The following is a 15472-nucleotide window of genomic DNA, read 5'->3' on the forward strand; positions in this document are numbered from 1 at the left end:
GCTGATATATTTGACCAAGTGATCAATAACTAGGCTGTATTTCTGAAGAGTAAGAGATAAATGTCTTTTGCCTGTGAAGGTCAGAACACCTTCTGCGGTCTCCAGTGGGCTCATCAGCGTGTTCCTCTGGGTAATAGAGGGACTTCAGGGCTCTGATCAAAGCTCAGTAATGAGACGTCCAGGGACAGGGATGAATGCACCCACGCAGTATAGGAGCAGCTGGGAAAATATCTGCACCATGGTGAAACTGGATTGCTGAGAACTGAGGCTGATATAAGGAGATTACAAACACACACACACACACACACAGGCATGTATACATGACCAGTGGAAAACACACTGAGATGAAGACAGGTGGGTGAGGTTTGTGGGGTCTGTTGAGCGTGTTTATGCTGTGTGGTGTACCTGACCAAACACACACTCTCATAACACAATCATCTCCTGCAGCCGTTTTGCCTGCGCTGCTTTTCACTGCAGTCATCAATCAAGAGTGGCATTTATCCCTCCCCGAGCTCTGCTTCCGCTGCTACTGAGAAAGATCAGTGGCGCTGATAAGAGTGCTGAGGGATAAAGGCTGCATTGTGCAGAAGGGCAATAGTAATACAATGTAAGACTTCTCATATGTAAGTGCTGAGTAGTACATAGTTGAAAGAACACACATAATATGTTTTACACTTTACGCATGTTTAGTCATTTTAATTAGAATTAAAATGCAAACCTGTAGCTTTCTCGCTGTTGTGCAGCAGGTGTCAGCATTGCCCAAGAAAAAGTTTTCGTGAAAACACTTTGGATATTTTTTTTCTTCCTGTAGGACTTTCTCTTAGGCGTAGGTGAAAGCACAAATTTTCTTTTAGATCTCATATTAAATAACTGATTACCCAGACTAACATATCAACACCAAAACTGTTACTTTTAAAACGCTTATTGTGGATATCATTCTTTCTGAATTCAGTATAATCCAGTAAATGTTGATCCCAACAACATGTTTCAAAAAAGCTGCAATGGTGCAAAAAAAGACTGGTAAAGTTGTGTAACGCTAAAAAACACCTGGTGGAACATCTCACAACTAATTAGTTTAACTGACAACAGGTCAGTAACATGATTGGACATAAAAAGAACATCCCAGAGGGGCTGAGTCTTTTAGAAGTAAAGATGGGGAGGGATCCTCCACTCTGTAAAAGACTGTGGGAAAATAGTGCAACAATTCAAGTATAAAACTCTGCCATGCAAAGACAAAAAATCTGTAAACAGGAATTAGAAACACCACCTGATGGACTGAGGAGAAGGGGTACAGTGTCCTGTGGTCCAACAAAATTTGAAATTGTTTTTGGAAATCATGGACCCTGCGTCCTCTGTGCTAAAGACCACTCAGCTTGTTATCAGTGCACAGTTCAAAAGCCAGTATTCATGATGGTATAGGGGCGCATTAGTGCACATGGCATGGGTGACGTGCACATCTGTGAAGGCACCATTAATGCTGAACAATATATACATGTTTTGGCAACATGTGCTGCCCTCCAGATGACGTCGTTGTCAAGGACGGCTTGTTTATTTCAGCAAGACGATGCCAAAACTATATTTTGGATGTATTACAACAGCATGGCTCCATAGTAAAAGGGTTCGGGTGCTAAACTGGCCTTCCTACAGTCCACATATATGGACTACATATGTATGTATCCATATATTTGTAAATATATCTACATACTATGTATGACTATAGATGATGGACAAGAAGGCCTGGCTTGATGTTCCAAATCATCCCGAAGGTGTTCAGTGATGTTGTGGTCAGGGCTCTTTGCAGGTGTTCCTCCACACCAAACTCGTCAAGCTATGTCTTTATGGATCTCGCTTTGAGCACAAAGGCACAGTCATGCTGGAACAGGAACAGGCCTTCCTCAAACTGTTGCCACAAAGGTGAAATTAACATTACCCTTCACTGGAACTAAGGGTCCCAGACCCTGAAAAACACCTTCCGACTATTGTCCCTCCACCACCAACTTTCACTGTTGGCACTATGCATTCTGGAAGGTAGCGTTCACCTGGTATCTCCTGGCAAACCCAGATTCATCCATGAGACTGCCAGATGGTGAAGTGTGATTCATCAGAGACCACATTTCCACTGGCCAGTGGCCACTTGCTTTACAGCACACCACTTTATACCACTCTAGACGCTTGGAATTACACATAGTGATCTTAGGCTTGTGTGCAGCTGCTTGGTCATTGAAACCTATTTCATGAAGCTCCTGATGCACAGTTCATGTGCTGATGTTGCTTCCAGAGTCAGTTTGGAGCTGGTAGTGAGTGATGAAACAGAGGATAGGTGATTTTTGCGCACAGTAATGTGGTCTACCACTTTGTTGCTAAACTGTTGTTGCTCTCAGATGCTTCCATTTCACAATAATAGCACTTGCACATGTAGCAGGGCAGATATTTCCCAGACTGACTTGTGGTAAAGGTGGCATCCTATGACCCATTCTACTGCCAGTGCTTGTCAATGAAGATTGCAAGGAAGTGTATTTGATTTCATACACCTGAACTCAGTAATTAATAGGGGTCTCCACATACTTTTTGCCTTAATGCAAATTTACAGGAGAAGAAAAAAAGACCCCTAATAGAAGTTAAAGTAATTTTGTTTGCTATAGGTCCTTTCTTTAAGATTCTTTAAGAAATTTTAACAATGCAAAAGATGTTGTTGTGCATTGGTGAACACTTCCAAGAATTTTATTTTTTTCATGATACACCTCATCATCAAAAGCTTTACACATATGAGAAATATCATTCTATAATGATTGATATAATAAAATATCTATACATTTATTTGCTTTTTTCCTTTTTCTATAGACACATTTTCATTAAAATAGTATTCAGTTCACCTTTTATGTAAAGATACTTTAGTATCGATCTGCCCATCTTTACTTTCTCTCAGAAGAAGCAACAGCGCCAGATATTCTTGTTGAAGAGTTCAGTTACACGTCGGAAATGTTTCTCTGAGTCAGACCCCATTGAAACAGACAGATGCAGCAGAGCTGCATGTAGTTAAATGCATTCTGATTGGCAGTAATGGCTGGCTTTCGCTAATCTAGCTAAACAGGCCTTTGCAGCAGTGTTAATCACAACACAAACCCAGCCAGGCAGCCTTATACACTAATCAAGCTCCTTATTAGCACAGTGTTTGTAAGATTAGACCGCAGAGCTCCATACGGACGCCAGTCTGACCGAAAGAAGAGAAACAGCACTGGGGGAAATTAGAGTTAAATTTGCTTGACTGCACTTCCTTCTTGGATTTGGCTGAGCTGCGATGCTGAGGGAAATTTTAAATACGTAGCATGTTTTATATATGGCCACTACAAGTATAAGTGGTTAGGCCTTAAAACGGGTTATCAAACATTGACTGTCTTCCAGTAATCTGTTACAAAATAGTGTGAAATCTTTTGCGGTGGTCTTTGCAGACTATACATGTCCATTTTGGAAGCTAGTCCATAGCACCAGATTTCTTACCACAGTGTTTCTACATTCAGGAAACATTGATTATACTTTCTTCTGCTGCTCCAGAGCTCCTTGTATGACTGTGCTTCCAAGCAGGTACACAACCCTTGTCCATTTAATTACTGTTTATAAAATGTGCAAAATTTGATGCTGGATTAGCGCTCTACATACATTCTGATTACATGAAATCCCAGGGTTCCCTCCTCTGTGGAATAGCTTCTGGTGGACCAGGCCTATGTTTGCTTGAATGCAGCAGTTGAACTTGGCTATAATTCAAAAGGTCATGGGTTCAGCCCCAGCTGATGTTTACTGTCATTGTGCGCTTAAGCAAAGCACTTAACCCCAGAGGACCTGTCCCTGCAGATGGTGGATATAAGTCACTTTGAGCAAGTGTAAGCTAAAAGTAAGTGTATGTCGGTTATCACTGTTTGCTTGTTTTAGCCACCCATTAGTTTGTCTCTGTCTATATGTATGGTGAAGCGGCATTGCATTGAAATTATGTTACCTACCTTGAATATTCTGGTGTGACTTGAGAATATAAAATTGGATTAGGATTCTGATTTCCATGCTGGTCTATGCTGGTTTATGCTGGTTTTGCTGGTGAGCAGGCATGCTGGTCTATGCTGTTTTTTCTAACATGACTTGCAAAATTATTATGTTTGTGAGATTGTTTGCTACACTAATTATAAAGCTATCAGGCATGTTTCTGTGTTTTGTCACGGCTAATTTGTGGATTTGTTTATCAACAGGCTATCAAAATTTTCACTTCATTGCAACTAAGTTTCCTAAGTGTTCAGCATTTTCCAGGTTACAATTGCCTCAAACAGCCATTCACTGTAGGCTCAGATTCAAATTCAAGAGCACGTGTGATGGATATGGTCACCCTCATGCTAAAGCTTTATTCACAGCCAGTTAAATACTTCTCCAGCTTTGCCCCATTCCAGTGTCATTACACCGTCCCTGTGTTCTTTCCATCCAACATGTCATGGCCCAGACCCATGCAGAGCCCTTCAGTGGCCTATAGCCCTACACCACACTCAGTATGCTTCCAATTACGGACAAAAGCAGCGAGGCGGTCCCTCGCAACATGTGGTTCCATTTAGAGCAGGTGAAACAATGTAGGAAAATAGATCCGTCATTCGTTGCATTCCAGAGGTCAGGAGAGAGCAGCGTTAAATCATAGCAGACTAATCCTAGAAAGGTTGGGGAAGAGGAGAGGAGGCCATGTTGACCTCGGTGGGTATAGCACGTCAGAGCTCTGCAGGAGCCTGATGGCACTTCGGGCCTCAAGATCTGTGATTTCAGTATCATCATCATAGAAATTTCTTATTTATTTATTGTGCAACATAATGCTGATGGAATTTCTGTTATGCTTGAAGCCTGGGAACCTGCAGCTCATTCCAATCCTGACCCCCTGGGCCGGACCGCCCAGGTGTTTCTCTTCAAAACATCTTAGGAAGTATCTAATTTGATTTGGGGTAGTAGGAAAAGTTGCTTTTTTTAACCTCAGCCTGCAGCCTCAACGTTTCCCACAGTACTGAGGCTTAATAGCATCTAAGCCTTAACTAATGCCAGGGGTGTCCAAACTTTTTCTCAAAAAGGGACCAGATTGTATCATGCCAAAATACCTGAAAGCTGAAATATTATTCACAAATGATTTAAAATATCATGTTTTCAAAATGTCAGCACATAGAGGCATTGGAACCTTCTGTGTGTTACCATATTTCCTATCACAGGATAAAAGATGCACAAGGTTTCTTTTAAAATATAAAATAAAGATAATTTTGCTTGTTTTAAGAAATGTGCTTGAAACCAGCAAAATTATCTGCCAGTATAGTGAGATAATTTTTCTTGATAAAATTACTTAAGACATGTAAAAATGTCTAGAAATAAGCTAGATAATCTTATAATAAGAACACAGCCATCTCAAAATAAGAAATATTAGATTGATGAAAGAGCAGATTAAACAGCATAAATAGCCACATTTTTGTTCTGCCTTAAAGGGTTAATATTTGCTGAACTATCTAGTTTGATCTGATAAGAAGCTGGTGCTGTAAGACTCAAGTAGCTTGCAGTTGCTTTCATTTCTCTGCCTTCTCCTGAATATTTATTGTATCATCCATGCTTTGTTTCATGTTTATTGATATTGAATTCATTATAGCCTTTTGGAATATGAGGCACATGTTAAAAATTATTCTAATTTCCATCTCGCCAAATGTCTAGTTTTCAATGTTACGTCTGTGCGTTATGACTGTAGTGTAGTATGGCTGTAAATGTCATTCAGTAAATTAAGCTGCAGGTGTTGTCAGAGGGTCTTAAACTTTAGCTAACTTTGTTACCACAGTGCAGTGCATTACACTGTATGTTTACAGTACTGCTGCCGCCATCAGGTAAAAGGAAAAACTGCAACGTACTGGCTTGCAGGCTAGTTGTAACCCACCCTAAAATAGAGGCCATGGGCCAATTAAAATCTGCCCATGGGCCGCATTTGGCCCTGGGGCTGGACTTTGGACACCTCTGACTTTTACAGTATTCAGTACAAGAATCCCTCTTTTATATAGAATGATCAAGGAGAGACAGGGCATCTTTGGTACATATTTGATGTCTTTGTTTTACAGCTAATAGGTCCTAAGACTAAAAAAGAATGAAGGCAGGTGATAAACACAGAAACTGAACATTTATTGCTGTAGCTGTTACAGCTAGTGACAAATTGACGTGCTGTTAAGCTTATAGCAGTAACTCATCTAAAAGTTATGTGGCATGCTGCCGACTACTTTAACAGAAAGCCAAAAAAACACTCTAGGATAGGGATCCCCAAACTTTTGCAACTCATGGCCCACACAACTGACCACAAAAGATTTCATGGCCCACAAAAAAATGTATTGCCAGATGTAAAAACACTATTCAAATAATTTTGAGTTGAATGTAGCCTATCAAATTTCATTTGACTGTATAGTCACACAACAAAATAAACACAATAAAACCTCTAATGTTTTCTGTTTGCAGCTATTTATCCATAGTGGATCAATTCCATATGATCAAAAAGAGAACAGTTTTACATTGACTAGCATTGAATGTATGAACATCTAGCTACATCAGCTACATTGGTCAGACCAATCACTGAGCTCAACTTCAATATTTAGGTATTTAGATTGCAATATTTGTCACTTTGAGAACTGTTGGCTAAGTTAAATGTCTACATATTGTAATGAAGTTTTTTTTTGTTTTAGTAATAAATGACTGCTGTCGGCCCCCCCTAGCAGCACAACCACGGCCCACTGGTGAGCTGTAGCCCACAGGTTGAAAACAGCCCTAGGACAGTCTAAAACATTCAGGCGTAACAATAAAATACACCCTGTTTTTGGCTTAGCCATTGATGGTTATTTGCTAGCTTTTCCTATTGGTATGTGTATCTATTACCTGATTAGGCTACCTGAAGGCCTGCTACCTTGCCCAGGAGTCTAAACAGAGTTGGCTGCGGTGGTGATTAGCACATTGCTAGCCACAGTTATAGCAACTAACCTTTTTCATATGCTCCAAATAGCATAATGAGAAACACAAAAGTACTCCAGAGTCATATAGCAAGCCATGCTGCCAAAACCAACTCGAGTCTCCCTGTTAAAAATGCAGCCACTCCATTTTCAGTGGCCTCTCTAGGCACGCTCCCCCTCCCCTCACATTCCGTGGTCCACTCCAGGTTTTTATACTCATGTAAAACCAGAAATTAAAGTTAACGTTAATTTGTTCTGCAGTCTATTTTCTCTTTAAGCTAATGAACACAAGGAATGTGCCCTGTTTCCCTCCAAAAAAAATCCAGGGTCCATTCTTATTGGCTCTCTTAAACTGGCTGCTTTCTTTTACTTTTTCATTTCATTAGTGAGAGACGAAGGGTAAAGAATGAGGAGTGTGTTGGATGTAGTGTTCCAAAATGTGTTTTTATAAGATCATGAATAGCTGGGCACTTTGATTGCTGATTGGACTTAATATCAGGAAACAGAACATTACAGGCCATTAGACTTGTGTTCCACGACTGATTACCCTTATGAGCACGCCACACTATTATACAGTCATACATCTCTCTCTCTCTCCTTCTCTCCCTCTCTCTCTCTCTCTCTCTCTGTCTCTCTCTCTCTCTGTCTCAATGCCATCTTTGCCTCAGTGCCATGCTTCACTGCATAGCAGAGCGAGTCAAATAAAATATGCAGCTGGCTATATCATCATCTACACCAGAGGTGCCCAACCCGACTCCTTGAAATATAGTGTCCTGCAGAGTTTAGTTACAGTTTCAGAGTAATAAACCTTGATGTTTTCTGTAACTTGCAGGGTGGCTAAAGTCTGTTGTACTGTAGATCTCCGGTAACAGGGTGGAACCTCTGATCTGCATTCATGTCGATTTTCCTTAGAACTAAAATGTATTTTATAAAATGTATGTTGTTTGCAAGTAGTACTGATAATTGCAGCAAGGCATCATCTTTTGTATTTGAAACAAAAAAGCCCAAAATCTTATTAAACATAAGAACTTGATTTTGTTTAAACTGAGGAGCTATCAACTTATTTCCTTAACAGCTAGATCTAGACTGACTAGCTCGGTAGATAGGTAACAAGTTAACAGGCTCCTTCATTAATATTTAGAGTTAGGCTTTAAGTTGTAGTGTTTGCTGAAGGACATACCAAGAATATATCAATTGAATGTCCTACACCTTCAGTTAAGCAAGAGCTGCCAGAAGTAGCAGGGGAAGTGAATGTGCACCGCCATTAGCTTAGTGTTCTAAAAACCCCACAGAGGCATTATGAGACAACCAACTGCTTAAAAAGTGAAGGCATCTTTATTAAATGTTGCTACATTATGTGCAATTGATGCATGTTCATTATTATATGATAAAACTTCATTTAAAAAGGTCCCTGTTCTGCAGTCCATGTATGCTTGGCAACCAAAGCCTACTCTAAATGAATTACATTTCTTGGTGGAAGAATTATTTATTACACTATTAATTTTTTCCAGGATTTTGCCATATTTACCACTAATTTTTACAGTACAATTCTGCATTCATCATTTTATTGGGAAATCAACCATTTTAAGATTCATCACATTTTAAAACTTTAAAGATTTAAAGGTTTTTTTTATTTTGTGTGTGTGTGTGTGTGTGTGTGTGTGTGTGTGTGTGTGTGTGTGCGTGTGCGTGCGTGTGCGGGCTTGTTTGTTGAAATGCCGGACTACTGAGGTGTTGCCATAAATGTTACTGTTTATTGGTATTGACAGATGTTTTTGGTCATGTTTGTGCAAATAATAAGCAGTGAAAATGTCTGTGAAATGTGTATTTTTAAAATGCATATTTGAGATAGTCATCAACGGTGAAAACATGGTGAATAAATATGTTAATTGATATGATTTTTGTTTTAATTAATATATTTACAGGTCTAGTAAAATGAAAAGTCTTTTTTTCTGATGTAAATTTCCAGTAAATTACTGGCTGAGCTGCACTATTTTTACAATTGTTATGTGAAAATACAGGAGATTACTGAATTTCAATTATGACTTCTAACAGTAAGTGTACAGGAGAATACAGCTACATCACTGCAATCTTGCAGTCCAGGTGACAGTGAAGTCACAGTATACAGTTGCTATTTTATGGTTATTTGCGTTAATATGGTATTGTAATTTACTGTGAAGATAATACAACTAGTAGCCAGTCATTTACTGTTATTTTACAGTGAAATCATTACAGAGTATTTTCAAAAGTACATTCAATTATTTATCATAAATTTGTGTATTTGTATTGTGTGAAAGGAGTAAAGGCTCCCCTTGACAAGGATGGAAGAGGTCCTAGTGGCACATACCTGGTTGAAGCATTGCCGCCTACTTAGTGGCATCTCTAACCATGTAGGTGTGAGCTGGAGGTTAAGGTACCAGCCTTGTGACTGGTTTGATCCCCTAAGCGGACATGAATGAAGTGCCCTTGAGCAAGGTACCCAACCTCCAACCGCTCCTTGGGTGCTGTGGATGAGGCTGCCCACTGCTCTAGGCAAGTGTCCTCACTGCCCCCTAGTGTGTGTGCATGTGTGTGTTTCACTGCATTTGTGGGTTAAATGTTGAGGTCAAATTCCTCTGTGTCGAGCACAATTGGTCAGTGGTTCTGTGAGATCATATTGTTGTTGGTGTTTTATAAAGGCGATAAGCCAATCAAGTTTGACAATGATTTCACCAATAATTTCACCACAGGGCACTAACGGGAAACAAACCTAAAATCATTCAACTGGTAAGAATCAACTTGTGCAAGCCTACAACCTCCTACTGTTCTGAATTAATTAACCATGTAAATGTAAAGTTCCATTACATTACATTACATACAGCTCTGCCAGTTTGCACTGAAGTCCCTGTAGTTACCGAACAATGAGGCTAAGTATGTAAAAAGCCTGGGATTTTGAGAGGTTAAGTCTATTCACCAAGGTTTGTAGAGTAGTCAGTGAGCTAAATCTGTAGTCCATTTACCCTAAATCTGCTTCTTCTTGTACCCTAACCAGCAGAGAGGCTTGGGACACAGCCAGATCTGCTGTGGTTTGGCAGAACATGCTTTCACTGGGTAAACCCAATTAAGGAACTAATGAACTGCATCTTTCAGGAGAGATTGCAGGTATCTGCATTTAGAGCCAAACAATGTTTGTGGTCCCCAGACTTAAAGAGTTAACCACAGCCATTTATCATGCTGTTTGTGCTTCTACTTTAACCCTTTGAATTCACCACTTGTGGTAGGTGTTGATTAATGACTGACACTCCACAGGGCTCCAGTAACATTAACATGTAATACATGTGCACTTAATGAGGTGGCTTGTGCAAACCACACGCAGAACATGACTTGTAAAGCCGTTGTTGATTACATCAGTTTCTGGTTTACTGGCTCTTGAAAATCGGTTAAGATTCTAGTCTTTCATGTTATGAATACTTCAGATTCTTTGTGTACTTCTCACTTTTTTCACTTTTTTTGCAAGTCATTTTAAAGAAGTAATGAAATAATGACATCATTTTTTTCATCAAGTTTATGGCTTTGGTGATACAGCTCCAGCTCTGTCCACCTTCCTTTAATCAAATTGGTAGAGCTAAAATTATTTAGTAAAATTAGAGAAAGTATTTTACTTAATTTTGCTGTAATACAATGGCTGGCATGAAACAAAGTAATGGTGCACATCACTGGATCATATGTGTCCTTAATTTGTTTATGACATTATTTTAAACTCTGAAAAATTGAAAAAGGTTTTTGGAGGAAATATACTGGAACATTCCTTTGGAATATGAAGGTTGTTGTCTGCTTTGACTTTTATTTTTTTTTTCTTAAGAAGTTGACTTTTAATTAATTTCTTCCCTTTACTACTTACATTTGATATGGAATAACCTAATTAATCAATTTGTCGCACCCGGTTTCATGTAAACTGCACTGAGAAAGAGAGGAATTCTTTTGGAGAATAAAGAGACTGAATTCCTTTTTTGTGGTCTTGGTGGAAATGAGGCTTGAAAAAACCTTTTGAGCTCAGTGATTAACTTTATGTTAGTGAATGTAACTCATGGGCTGAAAAGTCTTATTGTCCTCACATACTCTGTATTTAATTTCCTACTTAGATCTGCGGAAGGCACCATGAACAGGACTAAGTATGATTTACAAAAGAACCAGAGCTCTTACAGTCATGAGTGATTGGTGAACGCAGGCCCTTTGGTCTCATATTGAAATGTCAACAAAATGAGCAAAATAACCGCCAGTGTCTCCCTGTGTTTCTAATTCCAGTCAACGTGGTGTTTCCTTTCATCATGCACAATACATTAATATAATGCACAGCAGATTCAAAAACAAGCTTAATCTTGAAAATGCGCAGTGTGGTTTTCCCTTTCAACCCTAAGCACATTATTCCCTCCTATAGTCTCGGGAGAAAAAAATAATGTTACTTAATGGAAGTAATTAAGTACACTATTTGTGTTTTTACTTGTTTGCTTTTCATGAAGAGGTAAACAAGTAAACAAGTAAACAAACAAAATGAGAGAGCCAGAAAGCCTAAAATAAACCTAGCTGCAGTTGCTCTGTAGCTAAGGTAATTTAACACCTCTATTCAGAGCTTCAGTAAATAAGATTTTACATCAGAAAACACATCCTGCACCTCAAATATCTTAAATAAACCTCAGGTACTGTCACAGCCTAGATCCACCTTTATCAACCCCTATAAACACCCTCATTCCTTTCTGCTTATTCCTGTAACTCCTCCTTGTGTTCTGCTTACTGGTAGTGAATGGATGAGGGCAAAAATCCAAAACAAAAAGCCATAGCGGACAGTGTGAGGACCTGCCTTTGTTTTGGGACAAAAGGCCCCCCCTTCCCAAAAGTTAGCAGGAGAAGTGATGGGTGATGAGATTAAAGGCTTATGCAAGAGCAGGGATGCCAGCCTGGCGCCCACCTATAATGCCCCCTGCCTGAGGCAGTACGGGCAGTGAGGGGCAGGATTTCATTGCTTTCCCTGAAGAGAATGTGGAACAATATGCTTACCAACCCAGAGCAAACAGTAAATTATACTGGGGTCACTCATTTGACCATTAAACTCAGTTCCTCTGACAGGTTTTAGCTTCATGTCATGCTCCAGTTAAATAGAGGAGCCTATTTTGAACCATATTTATTCAGCATTTAGTTATAATTATGGTGCAATCTAAAAACCACTGGTGTAATCATGTAATCTAAAACCCCTGATGTAGTCTTAAACTCAAGGTACAGTCCTAATGCCTGGTGCAGTCTAAAACCCTTGTGCAGTCCTAACCCCTGGGGCAGTCTAAAGCCCTTAGTTCTGTCTTAAACCCCTGGTGCAGTCTAAAACCTCTAGTTCAGTTCTAACCCCTGGTGCAGTCTAAAACAACTAGTTCAGTCTTAAACCCCTGATGTAGTCTAAAACCCCTAGTTCAGTCCTAACCCCTGGTGCAGCCTTAATCCGTAGTTCAGTCTTAAACCCCTGATGTAGTCTAAAACCCCTAGTTCAGTCCTAACCCCTGGTGCAGTCTAAAACCACTAGTTCAGTCTTAAACCCCTGGTGAAGTCTAAAACCCCTAGTTCAGTCCTAACCCCTGGTGCAGCCTTAATCTGTAGTTCAGTCTTAAACCCCTGGTGCATTCTAAAACCCCTAGTTCAGGCTTAAACCCCTGATGTAGTCTAAAATCTCTAGTTCAGTCTTAAACCCCTGATGTAGTCTAAAACCCCTAGTTCAGTCTTAAACCCCGGTACAGTCTAAAACCCGTAGTTCAGTCTTAAACCCCTGGTACAGTCTAAAACCTAGAGTTCAGTCTTAAGCCCCTGGTACAGTCTAAAACCTCTAGTTCAGTCTTAAGCCCCTGGTACAGTGTAAAACACCTAGTTTGGTCTTAATCCCCTGGAGCAGTCTAAAACCCCTAGTTCAGTCCTAATCCCTAGTACAATTTAAAACCCCTAGTTCAGTCTCAAACCCCTGGTGCAGTCTAAAACCCCTTGTTCAATGTTGAATCCCTGGTGAACTCTAAAACCCCTGGTGCAATCTTAAACCTAGTGGTGCAGTTTAAACCCTTAGTTCAACCCCTGTGCAATATAAAAGACCTGGTGCAATTAAACCCCCCTGGTGCAGTTTTGAAATAAAAGACCTAAACATTCTGTTTGAGCCTGTGTATGATGTTAATACATAAAGACATTTAATGTGGACCAAAAAAACTCCCACAAAGTCAGACCCAACACCTGTGATCTTTAAATGGTTATTTCAGACTTTACAGAGTGACTCACAGGAGCGCACACACCACATTTTAGAATTTTCTTTTTTTCTCATACTACTTCTTTCAGATATAACAACACATCTTATATAGTGCCCCTTTAAAGTCACTTGAATGTAAAAAACAAAGAAAAAAGCATAGTCTGACTCTGAATTCTGTCTATTAGAATATTTACTTTGTACTTGAGTACTGACATTTAGACACTTTTTGACTTTAACTCATTTAAATGTTTATAGTTTATTTTTCCCATGCCTGCATTTATGAAATGTTGTGGGTTCATGCCAGTTTCCCTCCTTTCAGTGATGCACACAAAACTACTTTAGTGCTAATAGCGCCCCCTTGTGGAGAATCTCCAGTCTGCTATTGCTCCTAAACACAAGAGAGTACTTGAGGGAGTGAATGAGCAACTAAGTGAGTTACAAGCCAGGTCCATAAGGTTTGCATTTAAAACAAATAAAATGTGTACCACAACATACTATTTTGAATCCATCCAAGTCAAAGTGATTCTCCATGCTTGCCCTTGAATATCACTGAAAATGCCCTAAATATCCTAATTCAAAAACAATCTGCTGCTTGATTTACTATGAAACTGATGGAATGGGTATGGTCAACCTCCAGAACGAAGCGGAAAGGTTTGCTTGGGTTGCGCTGTCAGAGCGGACGTCAGAGGTGTCTGTCTCCGCTCCAAACCCCCTCATCACCCCTCTGCCTCCCCAGAGACTGCACTTTATCTCTGCTTCTTGACTGATGCTCCTGATGGCTTTGGCTCTGTGCTCTGCAATTGTGGGGATGTGGGGGGAACATGCCTCAGACAGCGTCTCCAGATGAGAGCAGGATCTGGGCATGGGCCGGGCATGGCTGTGGCTGGCCTTAAAATAGTCTGCGGCGGGGCTGGTATTTCATAACTGTGACCGGGACAGGCCTGAAACAGGATCTAGCTGCTGTCTACGCACATCTGACATGGCCGTGGTGGAAATGAGAACGACTAACCCATCTGCCCTCAAGAGACAGGAGTTTGGCTTCAACAGTAGCAGCAGCACAGCGGTCATGAAAATGGGTAGCATTTGCTCCAGTGCAGCTCCTGTTGGAAATCACTCTTAATGGCACAAAACACATGTAGGTTAAAGTTCTGTCTTGCATTAAAAATGCATATTAGAAAAGTCAGTAAGTAAACACAAAAATCAGTCTCTAAATCTTTTATAGTAACTGTTGCAAGGTTGCAAAAGCTTTAGAAAATGTTGTCAATAACTCCATTCAGCCTAAAGACAAACCAAGTGTGCCTCTGTGTGAGGTAACTGGAAACTGAACTTTTTCTATTGTTATTAAAAATCTACAAAACCTTCAAACAGAATAAAACAGTCCTTTCTCTCTTAATATGTTTAAATAAAATCTGTTCTGTGCTGATTGAGGATCTAATTGATTTTTCCACAATGGCTTAATTGTGTGTTATTTGTTTGTTCATGTTTGTTGGTTCTAAAATTCGGTAACACTTTATTTGGATGGTCTACTATAGATGCTTTACAGATGCTCAGTCTGTCTTTAACTAACATTCAACTAAATATCTATTAAATGCAACTGAACTTGAAGTTGCATGTGAAAGATTCTATTAAATCTGTCCCTAATCCTAAACCTAACCTCAAGGCAAAACCTACACCTTTTCCTATACCTAATCTTAATCTTAATGTTGTTGATAATCAACTGAATATCACCAGAAAGTATCTGTAGATCATCTATAGGGACCATCCAAATAAAGTGTGACCCAAAACTCAAACATTCCTGAGGCCAGATCGGAATGTTACTATCACTATGTTTTCACTTTAATTAATATTGAAAATGGATACATGTTGTTGGTTCATACTCATTTGACTTTGTGTGGTGATTCTGAATAAGTTTTAGAGAAGAAGGTACAGAGAATTTCCTCACCATGATTTGCTTCTTAACGTTATAGTATAAAGTTGGACTAGGATGATGACTTGATATTATTAAATAATTAATAACATTTTAGCCTATACAGAATTGAATCGTTGAATATTATTTGTTGGGATATATCATGATAATGATGTGCAATAAACCACAAATAAAGTTTTCCATTTTCTTATTTTTATTTTAAGATTAGAGGACTTTAAAAATCTTAATCTGGTCTCAGTCTTGTCTTGGTCTCGTCACTAATGGTCTTGATGACAACACTACTTTCATGTGCACACAAAATAAAAATTGCATGAAATG

General features: G+C 39.5%; 1 non-coding gene across 1 annotated transcript; it reads left to right on the forward strand.

Annotated features, from left to right (window-relative positions):
* Nucleotides 1-9260: 9260 nt before the first annotated feature.
* Nucleotides 9261-9375, forward strand: LOC118812841. Its single transcript, XR_005007583.1, has one exon. It is a non-coding gene; the product is annotated as a U6atac minor spliceosomal RNA (small nuclear RNA).
* The last annotated feature ends 6097 nt before the right edge of the window (nucleotides 9376-15472 follow it).

The sequence above is a fragment of the Colossoma macropomum genome, unplaced genomic scaffold (assembly GCF_904425465.1).
Source record: "Colossoma macropomum unplaced genomic scaffold, Colossoma_macropomum, whole genome shotgun sequence".
In the NCBI taxonomy this organism is placed as follows: domain Eukaryota; kingdom Metazoa; phylum Chordata; class Actinopteri; order Characiformes; family Serrasalmidae; genus Colossoma; species Colossoma macropomum.